The 15,105-nt window shown below is 33.0% G+C and overlaps 1 long non-coding RNA gene across 2 annotated transcripts; it reads right to left on the bottom strand.

Moving 5' to 3' along the window:
- Positions 1 to 3,664: 3,664 nt before the first annotated feature.
- Positions 3,665 to 5,803, bottom strand: LOC112419860 (uncharacterized). Of its 2 annotated transcripts, XR_005645181.1 has the most exons (4): positions 5,666 to 5,803; positions 5,297 to 5,527; positions 5,076 to 5,131; positions 3,665 to 4,249 (listed from the first exon to the last, which is right to left on the bottom strand). It is a non-coding gene; the product is annotated as an uncharacterized lncRNA (long non-coding RNA). The 2 variants fall into 2 exon arrangements; XR_003009927.2 differs by lacking the exon at positions 5,666 to 5,803 and having other exon boundaries at positions 5,297 to 5,659.
- Between the last annotated feature and the right edge of the window lie 9,302 nt (positions 5,804 to 15,105).

Genomic DNA, 15,105 nt, shown 5'->3' on the forward strand with positions numbered 1-15,105 from the left:
GAAAACACGGTAGTTAATGGAGGATGTACAAATGTACAATACCAATTGAATTACACGAATAAATAATTTTTTTAAACCATGCTTATTTAGTGAAAATGCTGTATTATATTTTGTCATGAATGATTTTTTGTCATTATTGATGTCTAAATTAATACGCGTCAAATAAAATGATTGAGCTTAAGTGATTAATAAGTTTGACTAAATAATAAATAGTTGAGAAGAACTTAAATTCGATGTTTGGTGAAATAAATTTTGACTAAATTTTACTTACTTTCTGACTGAACTCTAGATTATTTCCGCAAAGAATAATTATCAAAAAATTATGTTTGGGTGTTTATGATATGCTGACATCTCAGAAGAGTTCGCAGGTTCGGTAAGATTTGAATATCATTTGACATAAACAGGTTCCGCTAAAGGTTTCCATCTTTGCTTGGCACTTGCTTCGAGATAGACTACATACGAAATCAAATTTGGCGAATCGTGGTGTTCTCTCCCCAGAGGCGTGTTTGTGTGTGCCTGGTTGTGGTCAGGTGGAGGACGCTCAACATCTTTTTCTATCATGCACCTCCTTTGGCTCTCTTTGGCCTTTACTGCCGTCGTGGATTGGATTCGAAGGTGCAAACCATCATGAGTTTATTTTTTTCCACAAGTAGTCTGAAATCGCGGTGCTCTTTCCTCCAGGTTATTTGGCTCATTAGTGTTTGGATTATGTGGAATGAACGTAACAACATGTTATTTAATAACAAAGAAAACTCTATAATTCAACTTCTAGACAAAGTAAAGTTTTATTCCTTCTGGTGGCTGAAAGCTAAAAAGGGCTACTTTTGTATTTGGTGATCATTTGTGGTAGACAAGCCCTTTGTCGTGTTTAGGCATTAGCTAACCCACTTTTTGTACCTCTTTTTTTGCTGCTTGTAAATTTTTAGTGGTCTTTTTGGTACGCCTTGTGATGAGGAGACTGCTACAATAGGGTTAATATAATTCATTTATGCTTGTTAGAAAAAAAAAATGCTAACGAGTGCCTGCGAGACATTGGTTAAAATACTAAAAGTAGTAAATTTATATTAAAAAGTTGTATAATCATTGCATTGACTAAAGAAACAACTTGTAGTCCTCGTGAGATTAGCTCAGTTAGTATGGACAATTAGGGGTGTTCAAAACCGAACAAACTCAATAGAAAAATCGCAAACAAAACAAACATAAACCGAAAACCGCAAAAACTGTATTTAGTTCGTATGTATTCGAATCATATTTTTATTCAACCACACAGTTCGGTTCGGTTTGCGGTTTTATTTTAGCAACTGAACCAAATCGCAACACAAGAAAAACACTAATTAAATTTAGGACACAAACCTAGTACTCATAGAAATTCAATGAAATTTTTTATAGAATGACATATTTTTTCTCTCTTTTTATTTTTTTAACTAAGACCTTGTTCCTCATGTTAAGTTTTTTCTACACTTTTGATTTTAAAATTGTATTTATATGCTTTAATTTAATTGTACATGCATTTTTGCATATATATTTATGTTAGATATATCATGAATAAAAACTCAATGTGAACTTTTAGAGAACAATAAAATAATAGAAAGAGATGGAATATTAGTACTTGGTGATAAAAAAAAATGGAAAAAAAAATCATCGAATAAAAATGAAAAGTAAAATTGATAAATATATAATACTTCCAAGCAATTTCGCAACATTAACTGAAAATGGAAAAGTCAAAACGTCATTTTTTTAAATCTAAAGAGCACTATTTAAATACACGTGTCTTTATACTTTTTTTTTTTTTTTAGGGAAAATAAACTTATATCATTTTATTAAAAATTAAATCAGAAATACATGTTGGACTTTCATCAAAGATGTGGAAGCTAGGACCTAATGTGGCTGCCTTAGCTAATTCATGAGCAACCTCATTTGCTTGCCTCCTAGTAAACTCGACATGAGAGTTTGTTAAAAAGATATTACAAAACTGGATAGTATTCTCCATAATGGACCCAAATTCGGTGTATTTATACTTTTTTCCCTTGTGATTTTAAATACTTGGACTACATATTTTTAGACAAAAAATAACTAAGAAATTAAACATGACTCGGTTTCTCTTGATGATATATATCTCAATTATTTAAGGGTTGTAAAAATAAACAAAAGAATATATCGTTTTTGTACTTCACATGAAAATAATGGAATAATGAGTTTTAGAAGCGTCGGTGACTTGACTTGGCTAGGATAAGAATATGAAAATAATGTTGTTGTACTCTAGTGGACTTGGTAAGAGACTCCATGGCCTATTTCCATGCATTTGGCCATGTTTTGAACTTGCTTGGAAATTACACTCGTTATACTTTTTGTCTCTAAATGCATACAGCTTTTGGAAGTAGTAGTGACTACTCTTTTGAAACTAATTGTGACTATCGGGGTGGTTTTCTTTTCCAAGTGTTTAGTTAGAATTGTTTTGGTTTTTGAAAGGTTTGATGTTTTGTTTTGGTTTTGAAAGTGTGCAAATTAAATAAAGTACTTTGAAGCCATGAAGTTCATTATTACAATGAACACTTCCTAGTTCTAGTCTGTTCTATTGCCATTAAAAATCATTATCTATATAATTTTTTCCTTTTCAAGAACAAATGACGTGTCTTACCAATATAGCTCCATCTTCTCATGGTCCCTTTGTTGATAAAACTCATTGCACCCTATTACTTACTAGATCTCCCTCCCGTGCTGCCGCACGGGTCATATACGTTTACAAACATTCCTTACAATGCAATGTTCAACGGCACACAAAATTATAACAACTGCAAATATGATTTCAATACTAATGACTTTTTTTGAACAACAATACTAATGACTTAGTGTTATAAGTCAAGTTTTACACGTTTCAAAAAATCTATCTATACACCACATTCATCACATGAGTAGATGAATGGAATAGAAGATTAGCTGCTACATAATCTGAATGGATGAATGGGAGAAAATATTTTTTATTTATTTATAGGACCTTCCTATAAAAAAAAATCATATCAAATGGAGTATTTGAATAAAAAACTTTCCTATAAATTAAAAAAATAAGTTTTCATACACTTAAGTGTAAATCAATTGCACCGATATTGGTGAAGCAAGAAACTTAGAAGCATTTATGATAGTATTTGCAAGCATTGAAACATTAGATAGGAAGGTCCATATGCGTTAACAATCCCTTACATTTGTAAAAACATTGAATGGAACACAATGTACATTGAAAAATAACCAACTTTTCGTTTACCTGTTCTACCGCACAGGTCATGTACATTGAAAAAGAACACATGAAAATAGGAGAGCTTCAAAACTTTGTGCTATCCAAAAGTTCTTACAAAATATTATACAGTTCTTGCAATATATTTCACTTTAAAAGAATGCATTTGCATACCAGGAATGAGTAACTATACTCTAAATAATAAATAGGTTGCAAAAAGGATATGGAAGGGCAAATCAAAATGTGAACTCCATTTGGATGAAAGGAAAAGAATGAGAATTAAATTAACTAAGCAAATGCTTCAATAGCGATCACTAAACTACATTCTACAAAGACTAATGATCTTAGTGTGTCTTATGGAATTCCCCCATTGATGAAACTTTATTAAGCAAGAAAGAAAATTTAAATTAAATATCAAGGGGTTTGAGGGGCATATCCTAAAATTACACTACATTAGAAAAAACAGTCTCAAGTGTGTTTTGAATCTCAAACACCAATTAACGAAACACCCCTAGTAAAATTCAAAAAGCTTTTATTTAGTTATTGATTCCAAGCAATAAATCAGAAACATTTCAGTATGGTTCTGTCCACAAAAACAACCAAACAATGGTCTTGAAAAAGTAAACCTTGGCCATCTATAAAAGGTTGATCTTTTAAGATCTCCGGATGATATGTCTTTTAATGATTCACTTCCAATGCTAATTCCATTGCCCAAACGCTAAACCTTTTTTCATGAAAAGATCGCCAGCTAAAGAGTAAACTTGTTGGCATTCATATTAGCATGAAAAGATCTCCGGATGTTATGTTTTGAAAGATCTGGCTCAAAGTTGTTAATGGCAAAAGCAATTTTACTACTATGTTATGTATCCCTCCTTAGCTAGTCTCTTTTCCTCTACTGGAACCTGAATTTCTGCCGCAAAAGAAGAACATCCTTGTAAGAGTCGGTCACTCTGTGACAATTTCTGCTGGATAAAAATCAGCCATTGGGCGAATCATGCAATCCGTATATTACTTCAAAGCCTAAATCACAAAAGAAAATAAAAGAATTCATTAAAGAATGTAAAAGGAGTGGAGATAATTTCAAAGCCTAATTCTAAAACACCATTTGTAACCTAAAAAGAACATGAAAGGGAAGTCTCAATAAAAGGATGCCCAACAAAATTAAAATAAGTCTTAAGGTTCTTACACATAATTGATAATCTAAAACTACATTATCCATGATCAGAGCATGTACTTGTGCCCTCAAGAGCCCCTTTTAATTAACCATCTTATAAACAAATAAAACTTACAACAATTGCATCTAATCCAATTACCACAACACTAACTTGAGAAAAACAAAAGTCACGTATTACGTCCGTAGTACTGTTTTAAGCATCGAGTTTTCAATTGTCATCATCTTTGTACTAAACCTGTCATCTTTGTACCATCTCTGCGATAAAAAAATAGGCTCTATATAAGTTCAATGAGATTATCTCATACTTGTCCATCTGTTATGTTTCGAAAAAGGATAGTGATTTACATAACTGAAATCATATTAGCATACTGAAATCATGTAAGCACTTCCAACATAACTGTGATTACATATACATTTTCTAACATGGTAGGAGCTTAACTAATTGTGCAGGTTGGTAAAACTCAGAACTACACAATATTATCAGTAGTTATCAGTTAAGCCAAAGTCATAAAACTAATGATGAAAAATAACAGAAAATACTATCATTAAAAAACTAAGAGAAAACACCATAAGTTTTGATCTGCCAGCAAAATGAAAATTAGTCATAATGATGAAAAATAACAGAAAATACTATCATTACAAAACTTAGAGGAGAAATTTTAGAGAGCCTACCTTGTTATGCATGTGTAGGGGCTTTGACTTGAAAAGTTATCATCATTCTCAGCAGCCTAAGAAAGACATGTTGCGATAGTAGACACAAAAATTAGGAAGACAAATCTCATGCTAGAAATCAACACAATTCAATTCAAAAAATCACTTCAACTCAACCATTCTTTTCAACATAAAAAGCCAAGGTAAAGAAAGAAAGCAAGGCATTTTAACAGCGAGTTTACCTTTGACAGGGACGGAGGACGAAGTTTCGAAATCGGTGAGACAAACCACGATGAACGGTGATCGATCAGAGCAAACCAAATCGAGGTAGGTGATTCACTGAATCGAGTTAGGGTTTTGAGAGAAAACCGAATGGAGGTAAAATTGAAGGAGAGAAGATGTTAGAATAGATGCATATGACGCTGCCGGAAGAAGGAGGTGATGCTATCGGAGGAAGGTGGCGCCGAGATCACCTGTGAGGAGGAAAACAGATGTGAATGAAATCTTAGATGCTAGAAATCAACACAATTCAATACAAAATGAATGGGAAATCAGAGTCTCAATGCAGTTGGGAAGATGTTTATTGGTAATAGGAACCGTATGTACTTTACCAATGCAGTTGTGAGTTGAAATTGAAAGACTTTGTTTATTGGGAATAGATGGGTTGTGTGGAGATCAACACAAATGCATCTAACGGCCAGAACAGTTTGGAGCCAAAACCATCAAGATTAGGGTTGGCATAAATTGTTAGCAATGTTATTCATATTAGAAATAAGTATGATTTCATCCCAAAAACTTTTAGGCCATTTCACTGCTTCAAGACCCTTGTCTAGCCTTATAATTCCAACAACTACCTTCATCTTTCGGTATATTGGTCGATGCCTAAGATTTTGAATCATAATGTTAAACTTACTCATTTCCTCTGATATTGATTTCAACTTTTGTTACCTCGTTGATACCATATGTTTGAATGATTATAACCATATGATTGTTTGATCGTGTAATGCTTATATCAATTATCATTTTGATTAGCCAAGCTTAAAAAATCATACCCATAATTCGTGTGAAAAGTGATAAAATAATATTAGTATTTTAAATTCTCACAACAAAAGAAAATGATCATGGAAGTTTTATGATTACTTTCCATGACCCTAAGACAAGAGAAAACTAATCACTCATCATAATGACGAGCTTTTTAAATAAAACGAAAACAATAAAATAAAGAAAACATTATTGAAATAAGAACTAATTACTCCCTCCGTCCCAAATTGTATGTCGTTTTGAAAAAAAATATTTGTCCCAAATTATATGTCGTTTTACAATACCAATGAAACATTAATGTTATTTTTCCTATTATATCCTTCACTATTTATTACTCTATCTTATTTCAATTCTTTAATTTATCTTTCTCATACAATTTATTAAAGATAATTTTGTAAAACAACTCATAATATTTATTTCCCACACAAAATTAATTATATTTTTTAATATGTGTGAAATGTCTAAAACGTCATACAATTTGAGACGGAGGGAGTACAAAATTGTATGATTCTATGGTGAAAAGTGGTAAGAAATCAAGGCAAGACTTAACCTATTTATAGGCTAAGCACTTTGATTTTGTGCACTAATCAAATTACAAGGCTTTAACATTAGCATTTATAAGTGATCAACTGATCATCCAAGTACCTCAAAGAAAAACCACAAAAATTAAAGTCTTTAGGTTGTCATGGTTGTAACCCATGGTTACGAGCAATCGTAACAACCTTTGATAATTAAGGCTTGATCATTTTATTTTCTTGCTTTGACAGTTTTGAAACCTACGAACATGAATTTGAAGTGTTGAAACTTGATTTCCCACTAATTTTATTTTCAATAAGGTTGTCATTGCCATTATTTTTTGCTTGGTCAACAAAACTTCAACATTTGAAGAAATTCGATCATATTTGCATCATTTCTTCATATTCCTCTTGAATTATCCCATATATTTAAAACAAAAGAAAATATAGTAAAATGCAAATTAAACATTAATTTATTAAATAAAAATTAACTAAAAATATAACAAAATATCATGTGATTGGTGTTTCTAGTTGGAGGTAGAGTCATATATTGCTCGGAGACCGGGAAAATTTGATAAGTATGGGTTAAATGTTTGGTCAATGTTTTGGGTTGATGAGTGCTCTGAGTTAAAACTTGTATGTTAAGAAAGGTATTTGCTTCATTTGTGTAAACGGACCTTCCGATATGATGGGCTGAAATAAGGTGCAATCTTGAATAGCCGAAGTGTTTAACTATGCATATGTATTTTTTTAACGCTACATCATGAGCAGAAGCATTCAGTATCGTCCCTTTTCAAATAAAATCATGCGTTAATATTTTCTAAAATAAAAGATGAAACTTGAAAAATTGAAATAAGGTTCAAACGTTTATGCGAACAAGGAAGGTATATAAACATATATTATACATATGCATTAGAGTGATATAGTAGTGTGAGGGTACCAAATAATAGGTATACAACCCAACTGAGAACAAGTAATCAATAAAAGTAAACTAGCAATATATAACCATCTGACTCCTAAATTTAGTCAAAACCTGCCCATGACAGTCGATACCAAAAAGAAGTCTTAATGTTTCCCTGATTAGTACTCTACAAAAAAAGGCCAAAATACAACACACCCTAGCACTGCACCATTTATTGTCTCTGGCAACACTTTTTTAGAAGAGATGTAAAAATTTTCCCCTAAAAGTGGCTAGGGCAACGTTTTTTGGCTGTTGCCAAAAATATTTTCGCAATCCCTGAAAAAATCCTCTAAAATACCTTTGGGGACGTGTTTAGAGCGTTACTCTATTATTTCGTTGGCAACAATCGTGAATTGTCCCCTTAAATACTTATGGGGACGTTTTTAAAGTGTCACAATAGTATTTCTCTGGCAATATTTGATAATTGTCCCCTTAAATACTTTTGGGGACAATTTTAGATTGTTACTTTAGTTTTAATAAAAGACTACATTTCTTCAATGTTATTCACAACATCAAAATTTTGGTGGCAATTTTCTCTCTAAATTTGTTTATCAAAAACCAAATCTTCCCTCAAAACATCATTAAAAAAAATCAGCTAACATATAATATATGGATAATTAATAATAGGAACTAAAAAAAATTTAGCTAAAAATCTCTATCGCCTTCTTTGAACATCTATTTCCGCCAAAGATGCTAGTCATTAACTTTCATAAATAAATCTTTGTCAAACGAAAAAACCTTCATAAATAGATAGACTATTGAATGCCCCAGTGAACATAGCTCAGTTTGCAGGGGCATGAATTATTATATGTATGGGTCGGGGTTCGAACCCCGAACACCCCACTTATTCACCTTGAAAAAGGTGAATTCTAGCCGGTAGGCTATTTGTCAAAAAAAAAAAAAAAAGGATAAACTATTGATTGATATCGTTAATGATTAGAAATATTTAGTTGATAAGATCAAAATAATATATGAAGTGTTTCGAGATATTTATGCCAAATAAAATATTATTTTAAAAAATTAAAAAATTTAAAATAAATGTGGCATACAAAACATTACTTTATATAGAGAACAAAAAAAGTCAGCACTATCACGCCTAATTTCTCTATATATAGTCTAATATATATATATATATTAGACGAAAATAAACGATATTCTTTCATTCAAATTGATAGAGTACATCGATACAATACAAATTCAAATTCGCTAAAAACAAAAAGGATGAACATGTGAACAAACTCATATCATCCATGTTAATAGCATAAAAAGACAAGGTACCTACGCCTACAAATATGACTATATTCAAGTCTCCGAAATCCTCATGTCTCCGGATCTGCAACGTTGATGACGCCAAAGTCATTGTCATTGATCGGATCTGCTCTTGTTCAAAGCTAATCATTCAAGCTGAATCAAATAAACATCGCACTATGACGAGAAATCAAAAACACACTGCACAAAGACGTGAAATCAAAACAAACAGAGTCGTTCAGAGACGACAAAATCACAAAAACAAACGAAAGAAAACAGAAAATATGTGAAATCACCTATTCAATTAAGGTAGAAGGAAAAACAAATCGGAGGGGTGATTTTTGGGTCAAAATTGACCCTAAATCACCCATCTGACAACAAGAAGAAGAAGAAATGGGGCGACGGCTAGGGTTTGAGAAGGAGAGAAGAGAGAAGGAGAGAAGAGAGAGAGAAAAGTGTTAATGAGCTTAACTACAATTTGACAAGCTCTTCTTTAGCTATTAAAAAATAAAAAACTTTTCTTTACAAGAAACCATTTAACAGGTAATAATGGTGATACAACAATTAATTTGGTATAAAGTAATGTTAGACATTTTTCTTATTATTATGTATTAATTCAAATTTGTTGCAACACAATTTTTGTGGATATGTAATTAATTTCAATTTTATATGAGCTATAAACGATCATATATACGCAATTAATGTAAAATATTTTCTGAGTACTTTCAAAAAACATCTCCTATAAGCTATTTTTTTTTTATGTGCTATTTCACTCTATCACAACGTTTAATAGTCGTAGCCACCTATGGCAACGGTTAAAACTTGAAGCTAGAAATAACCAATAAAAGCGTCCCTTTTCCAATGGTTTAGGCGACATTTTCCGCAAGTGTGCCCAAATAGCGTGAAAAAATGTCCCCTTTGACAATAGGCTACGCTCAAACTGGAGACGCCTGAAAAATGTCCCCTATTCTTTTAGGCAACGTTTTTTCCGTACTGGCTACGACTTTTAACTGTTGCAAAAGAGGATAAATAGTGTTGTGTAGTTATTTTGATCAAGGGTGTCCTTATGTTCCTATGCCAGATGTTAGGGATATTTTTGAGCACGTGCTTGCTAGAAAGGAGTATGGTAGAGTGATCGGATGTGCCAACTGAGGCGGTGTTGTGGCAACTAAAGAGAGGATACTCAGTGTTCTGGAGTATGTAAGGGACACTATAAAGTTTTTTTGATCTAGCCATTTTAGAGTGGATGCCCTTAGACGAACCCTACCTTCAGCGGTGAACTTAGGTTTTGGTAGTTCGGGAGGAGTTTCAGGAGGGGAAAGTTGTAGTGTTATGTCCTGTGTGGAGAGTGTGGTGGAGATATGTGTTATTGTTCCAGTTTTCCATCACTTCCATACATAGGACCTATGCTCACGTATGTCGATACATTTATGTCCAAGTCAAACTGCTAGATATGATACATACCTCTACCAAACTAATGTATGGTCGTCACCATCACTTGGGTGACAGTCGGCAACGTCCCACCCAAATTGATCTAAGGGCGATGCCCAAAGTTCCACAAATAAAAGTATAAGGTCACAATATACATACATAAATACATCATGTGAGTACACATGACATCAAGGTAAACATTGCACATACAAAATATAATGATGCATCATAAGCATAAATGCAGACTCTACATAAGTGTAACTTAGCACCTACTAAATGTCACATGTAGCTATATGTGTGAAATGCAACTCCAAATGAACATCACGTGCAAATGATTATGGAATACAATGCACTATTCATAGGGGTGTAAGCAACTCCTATTAAAAACGAGCAAATCCCTTATTTAACTTACGATGTTGTCTAATGATAAATATGCCTTAGCCTCAATAAAATTGGATTCACGATCATAAAGATCCAATTACGTTGTCATGTACGATTCACGATCACAAAAAATGTTCAAACTTACAACGCTTTCACCATGTAATGCACGAGCATACGATTATCCATCTATGCTAATGCAAGAAGCTTGCATATCTCATGACATATGCAATTTCAACACCATGCTCATTCATACATATATTCATAAATATCATGTATAACAATATATATTCGTAATCTCAACAAAAACAACATTTTAATGGATACATAAATCACATTTAAAGCACAATAACCTCATCTAAGCATACAATTTAAGATAACATATTTATTCACAACCAAGCATAGAGATAAGATCATAAACAACCATCACATTTAGCATGTTTATGTGTTAAAGAGCACCCTTACTGTACTTGAGCTTTCCCGACAGCTTACACTCTACAAACATGTGCTATCATAACTCCTCTTGAGTTAAGTGCCCTAATATAAAAATCTAATCTTAGAGTTTTGCTACCCATCTCAGGTGAATTCAACAATGCTTTAGGGTTTGGAATCAACATATGCGGTTTCGAATCACCTAGGCATGTGTTTCCCAAAATATGCAATTAAAACATTTTTTTGACTCTTAAACACATAAATCCCCTCAAAATGTTTTGTTCGCAAGATACTTCCCAAAATATCTTTAAAATACTTTCCAACGTTATAACACAATAACAAAATATCTATATGTCCACCGAGACATTTTAAGTGCATTTTTTTTCCTGTTTAGCAAAACTTTCAAAAATACGACTAGACCTGACAACACATGATTTTTTTGAAAAAATTCGGCTGAGCCTCATATGCTTGTGCAACGTTATCCAAAGCTCTTGGCTCTACCAACCTGTACACATTTGTTTTTTTTTTTATTCTCTAAAATCATGTAGCGCATTCTAGCGGTCAAACAATCAACAACAAATTTTCACTAGTCACATTCCAGGTCCGATTCTAATTTTTTTATTTTATTTTTGTAAAAATCACAAATCAATGAATACATGCTCAATACGATGAACCATGTATCCATTTTGAAGATTTTGACAACGTGAATCCATTGGTCAGCTATGATCATATGAAACATATTGAAAATTGACCAGTTTACCTATTTATTTTTAGGTACCCCAAAAATTGACATTTTTCAAAAACTAATTTGTCATCACATACTCTCTTGCTTAAAATGTATATATCAAATAAAAACCATACTTTGAAACATTTTCAAAATCGCTAAAATTTTCCAATGATCTGATGACATATATAAACTCACAACGACGATCATAGACACATTAGCAAAGCATATAAATCGATATCATAAGGAAAATCATACCCCTTTGTATTTTGGGGTGATTCATGGTCATCAAAGAATAAAATGGATGGGATTACCTCTCTGATCATCAATGGGTTACATGTGGGCTGGAGAGCATCAAACTTTGATCTCGTACCAAGTTCTTGCAAATCTATTGCGAAACGAGCTCGGTGGTGGCGCGACTGAAGAAAGATGTTAAATTTTAATTTTATTTTACGAGCCTTATGTGGTAATCTTACTATAAACTCGACCCTATTCGCTGCGGTTTAAGGCATACATTGTTGAAAAAGATCTACTCTACTTCTCTGAAAATTTTAATTGTCCCCATGTTTTAAAACTATCTCGTCCCTCGTAAAAAATCTACTCACGCGTAAACTTTCTTTCTCAAAACATTCTCATTCTAGAATCTCTAAAAATGTAACGATTTAAAAACTCACTATAATGAAAAACAAACTATCTGATTAAAATATGACATCCCTTAAAGTCAACTCAAAACTTTAATCACAATAATTTATATTTGATTTTGACTTGAATCACAAAACTTCTCAAAATGCACACCATCAGGACAAACACACAACATAGCATAAAATGTTTTCATAACCAATCTTGCTTGCACAATCATCATATAATCATATTTAAAACCTTTAGAGTAACCACATAACAATTGTAATTATGTCTGATAAAATTCAGGTTCACATCAAGTTCAAAGCCTAATGGACTAAAGATGCTAAGACTAGTTAGAGCAAATGACCAGGGATGTTACATAGCCCACTATCAAATTCAGGTTACAACAAATTCTAAGCCTAATGGCGAGGTCACTACAAGATGCTAAAATTTCATGGTACATCGAGCTTCATACATTGTAGTTTGGCAGGAGGAAGGGATGGATGGTGGTGGAAGGGAAGCAGAATTAGAGGGAATGGGTATTTCAAGGGACGCTAATTTGTGGAGAATGTCGTCAATTTTGGAGGCCGTAAGAGTTTGGGTTTCACCAAGGGTGGATTGATTGGTAGTGAGTTTGCTAATGGCTTCTTCCATTTTATTAGCGGTGGATTTTGAACGAGTAGTTTCCAGATTAGCTCGATGAAAATACCAAAGTATTAGGAACTGAGTAAATTTGCTATAGCTAGAGGGCTAATATAACCTCCTAAGAAGGAAATAGATAATGAGATTTTAAGTCTTGCTTGATTTGAAAATGCTGGAATCACATCAATATATTAGGAAATGCAAAGGTGTGGCTTTCTTATAGATGATTTGACATAATCCCTAAAGTACTTTGGAGACATGATCTTTCTTTTAGGCATCTCATGTGGCCTCTCTTGTGTCTGGCCTTACTCTTTGCTTCCAGTCTATGTCTTATCATATTTGCTTTCCATCAACATCATATTGTTTTGTCGATGTGTTTGACAGGGGAATCAAGAGAATTAATTCTTTCAAAAACTGTGATTTGCTTGTCACCCTCGTGAAGGGAAAGTCTTGGGACTTATTGAAGCACTTGATTGACCCAACGATCTTTCAATTCACACCGCAGTCTTAGAGTTTGATGCAAAAATCGACTTGAATTGTACTAATACTGTGTTTGGTAACCCAACATGTCACCACCAAAAGTTTTCTGAAGCTCCAATTATTAGTTTCAAATAAATGTGCGGTTACACGACAACTTTTTAAAATACAAAACACACAACAAGTCCCAAAATAGATATCTCTTTGAATTCGAGACTATTATTCACGAGTGCCAAGATATATTAGATTTAGAATCAAAATATTCTGATTATAAGGAGACAAGCAAATGTTGTTGCCCATTCTCTTGCTACAGTAGCTAACATTTTGTAAAGTTGTATTTCATACTATATTTTAAATGAAATGACATAAGATTATTTAGCTTGAAAAAATTGTACTTATTCTCTATAAACTATTCACTTTAAAATAACACTCCTACTATCAAATGTGTAAAAATCATTCAATTTAACATCATTGCCTAAATGTGTCGAAATGCACATCATAAAGTCAAATAGAAAGCATGGCATAAAATATTTCCATAATCAATCATGCCTGCACAATAATCATATAATCATATATTTCATACTTTAAGAGTAACCACACAACAATTATAATTAAGTCAGAACATATAAAATTCAGGTTCACAACAAATTCTTAGCCTAATGGACTAACGATACTAAGACTAGCTAGAGCTAATAATCAGGGATGTTACACAACCCACTATCACAGTACCCACTCAATTCAACTATTTGTCAAACTTTTTCAAATTTCATGGTGATGTCATTGCAATATGTTAAAATTTCATGGTACATCGAGCTTCATGCGGTGTGGTTTGGTAGGAGGAGGGGATGGTTGATGGTGGAAGGAGAAGCATAACAGAGAGAGTGGGTATGTCAAGGGAGGCTAACTTGTGGAGAATGTCATCAATTAGGGAGGCCGGGAGAGTTTGGATTTCAACAAGGGTAAATTGATCAGTAATGAGTTTGCTAATGGCTTCTTCCATTTTATCGGCTGTGGCTTTCGAACATGTAGTTTTTGGATTAGCCCGATGAAAACACCAAAGTGTTAGGAACTGGGTAAATTTGCAATAGTTCAAGGACTAGCAACCTCCTAAGAAGGAAAAAGATAATGAAATTTAGATTCTTTCTTGATTTCAAAATGCTGGAATTACTTCAATTAATCAGAAAATACATACTACTATATTTGCCGTAACAAAATTCAAATAACTAAGATAAGAATCTAACAATCCATTTTTTTGTATCAGGCATTGATAGCTAATATAATTGGTTATTCACTATCTGATGCAACCTTCTCGATATACTTCAATGGTATGGCTCTTCCATAGATGACATGGCATAATCTCCCAAGTACCTTAGACTCAGGATCTTTCTTTTGGGTTTCTTGTTTGCTATCTCCTATGCCTGGCCCAACTATTTGCTTCAGTCCACGTCCTATCATATTTCGATGGTTGCTCTTTTGGCCTCCTATTCGCTCTTTATCCTGAAAAATAACCTTCCAGAGTTGTCTCTGGAAGCCTTTTAAAACACAGAATATCGTTCATGAGTTATTCATGAACAATTTGCG

The sequence above is a fragment of the Medicago truncatula genome, chromosome 3 (genome assembly GCF_003473485.1).
Source record: "Medicago truncatula cultivar Jemalong A17 chromosome 3, MtrunA17r5.0-ANR, whole genome shotgun sequence".
Taxonomy (NCBI): domain Eukaryota; kingdom Viridiplantae; phylum Streptophyta; class Magnoliopsida; order Fabales; family Fabaceae; genus Medicago; species Medicago truncatula.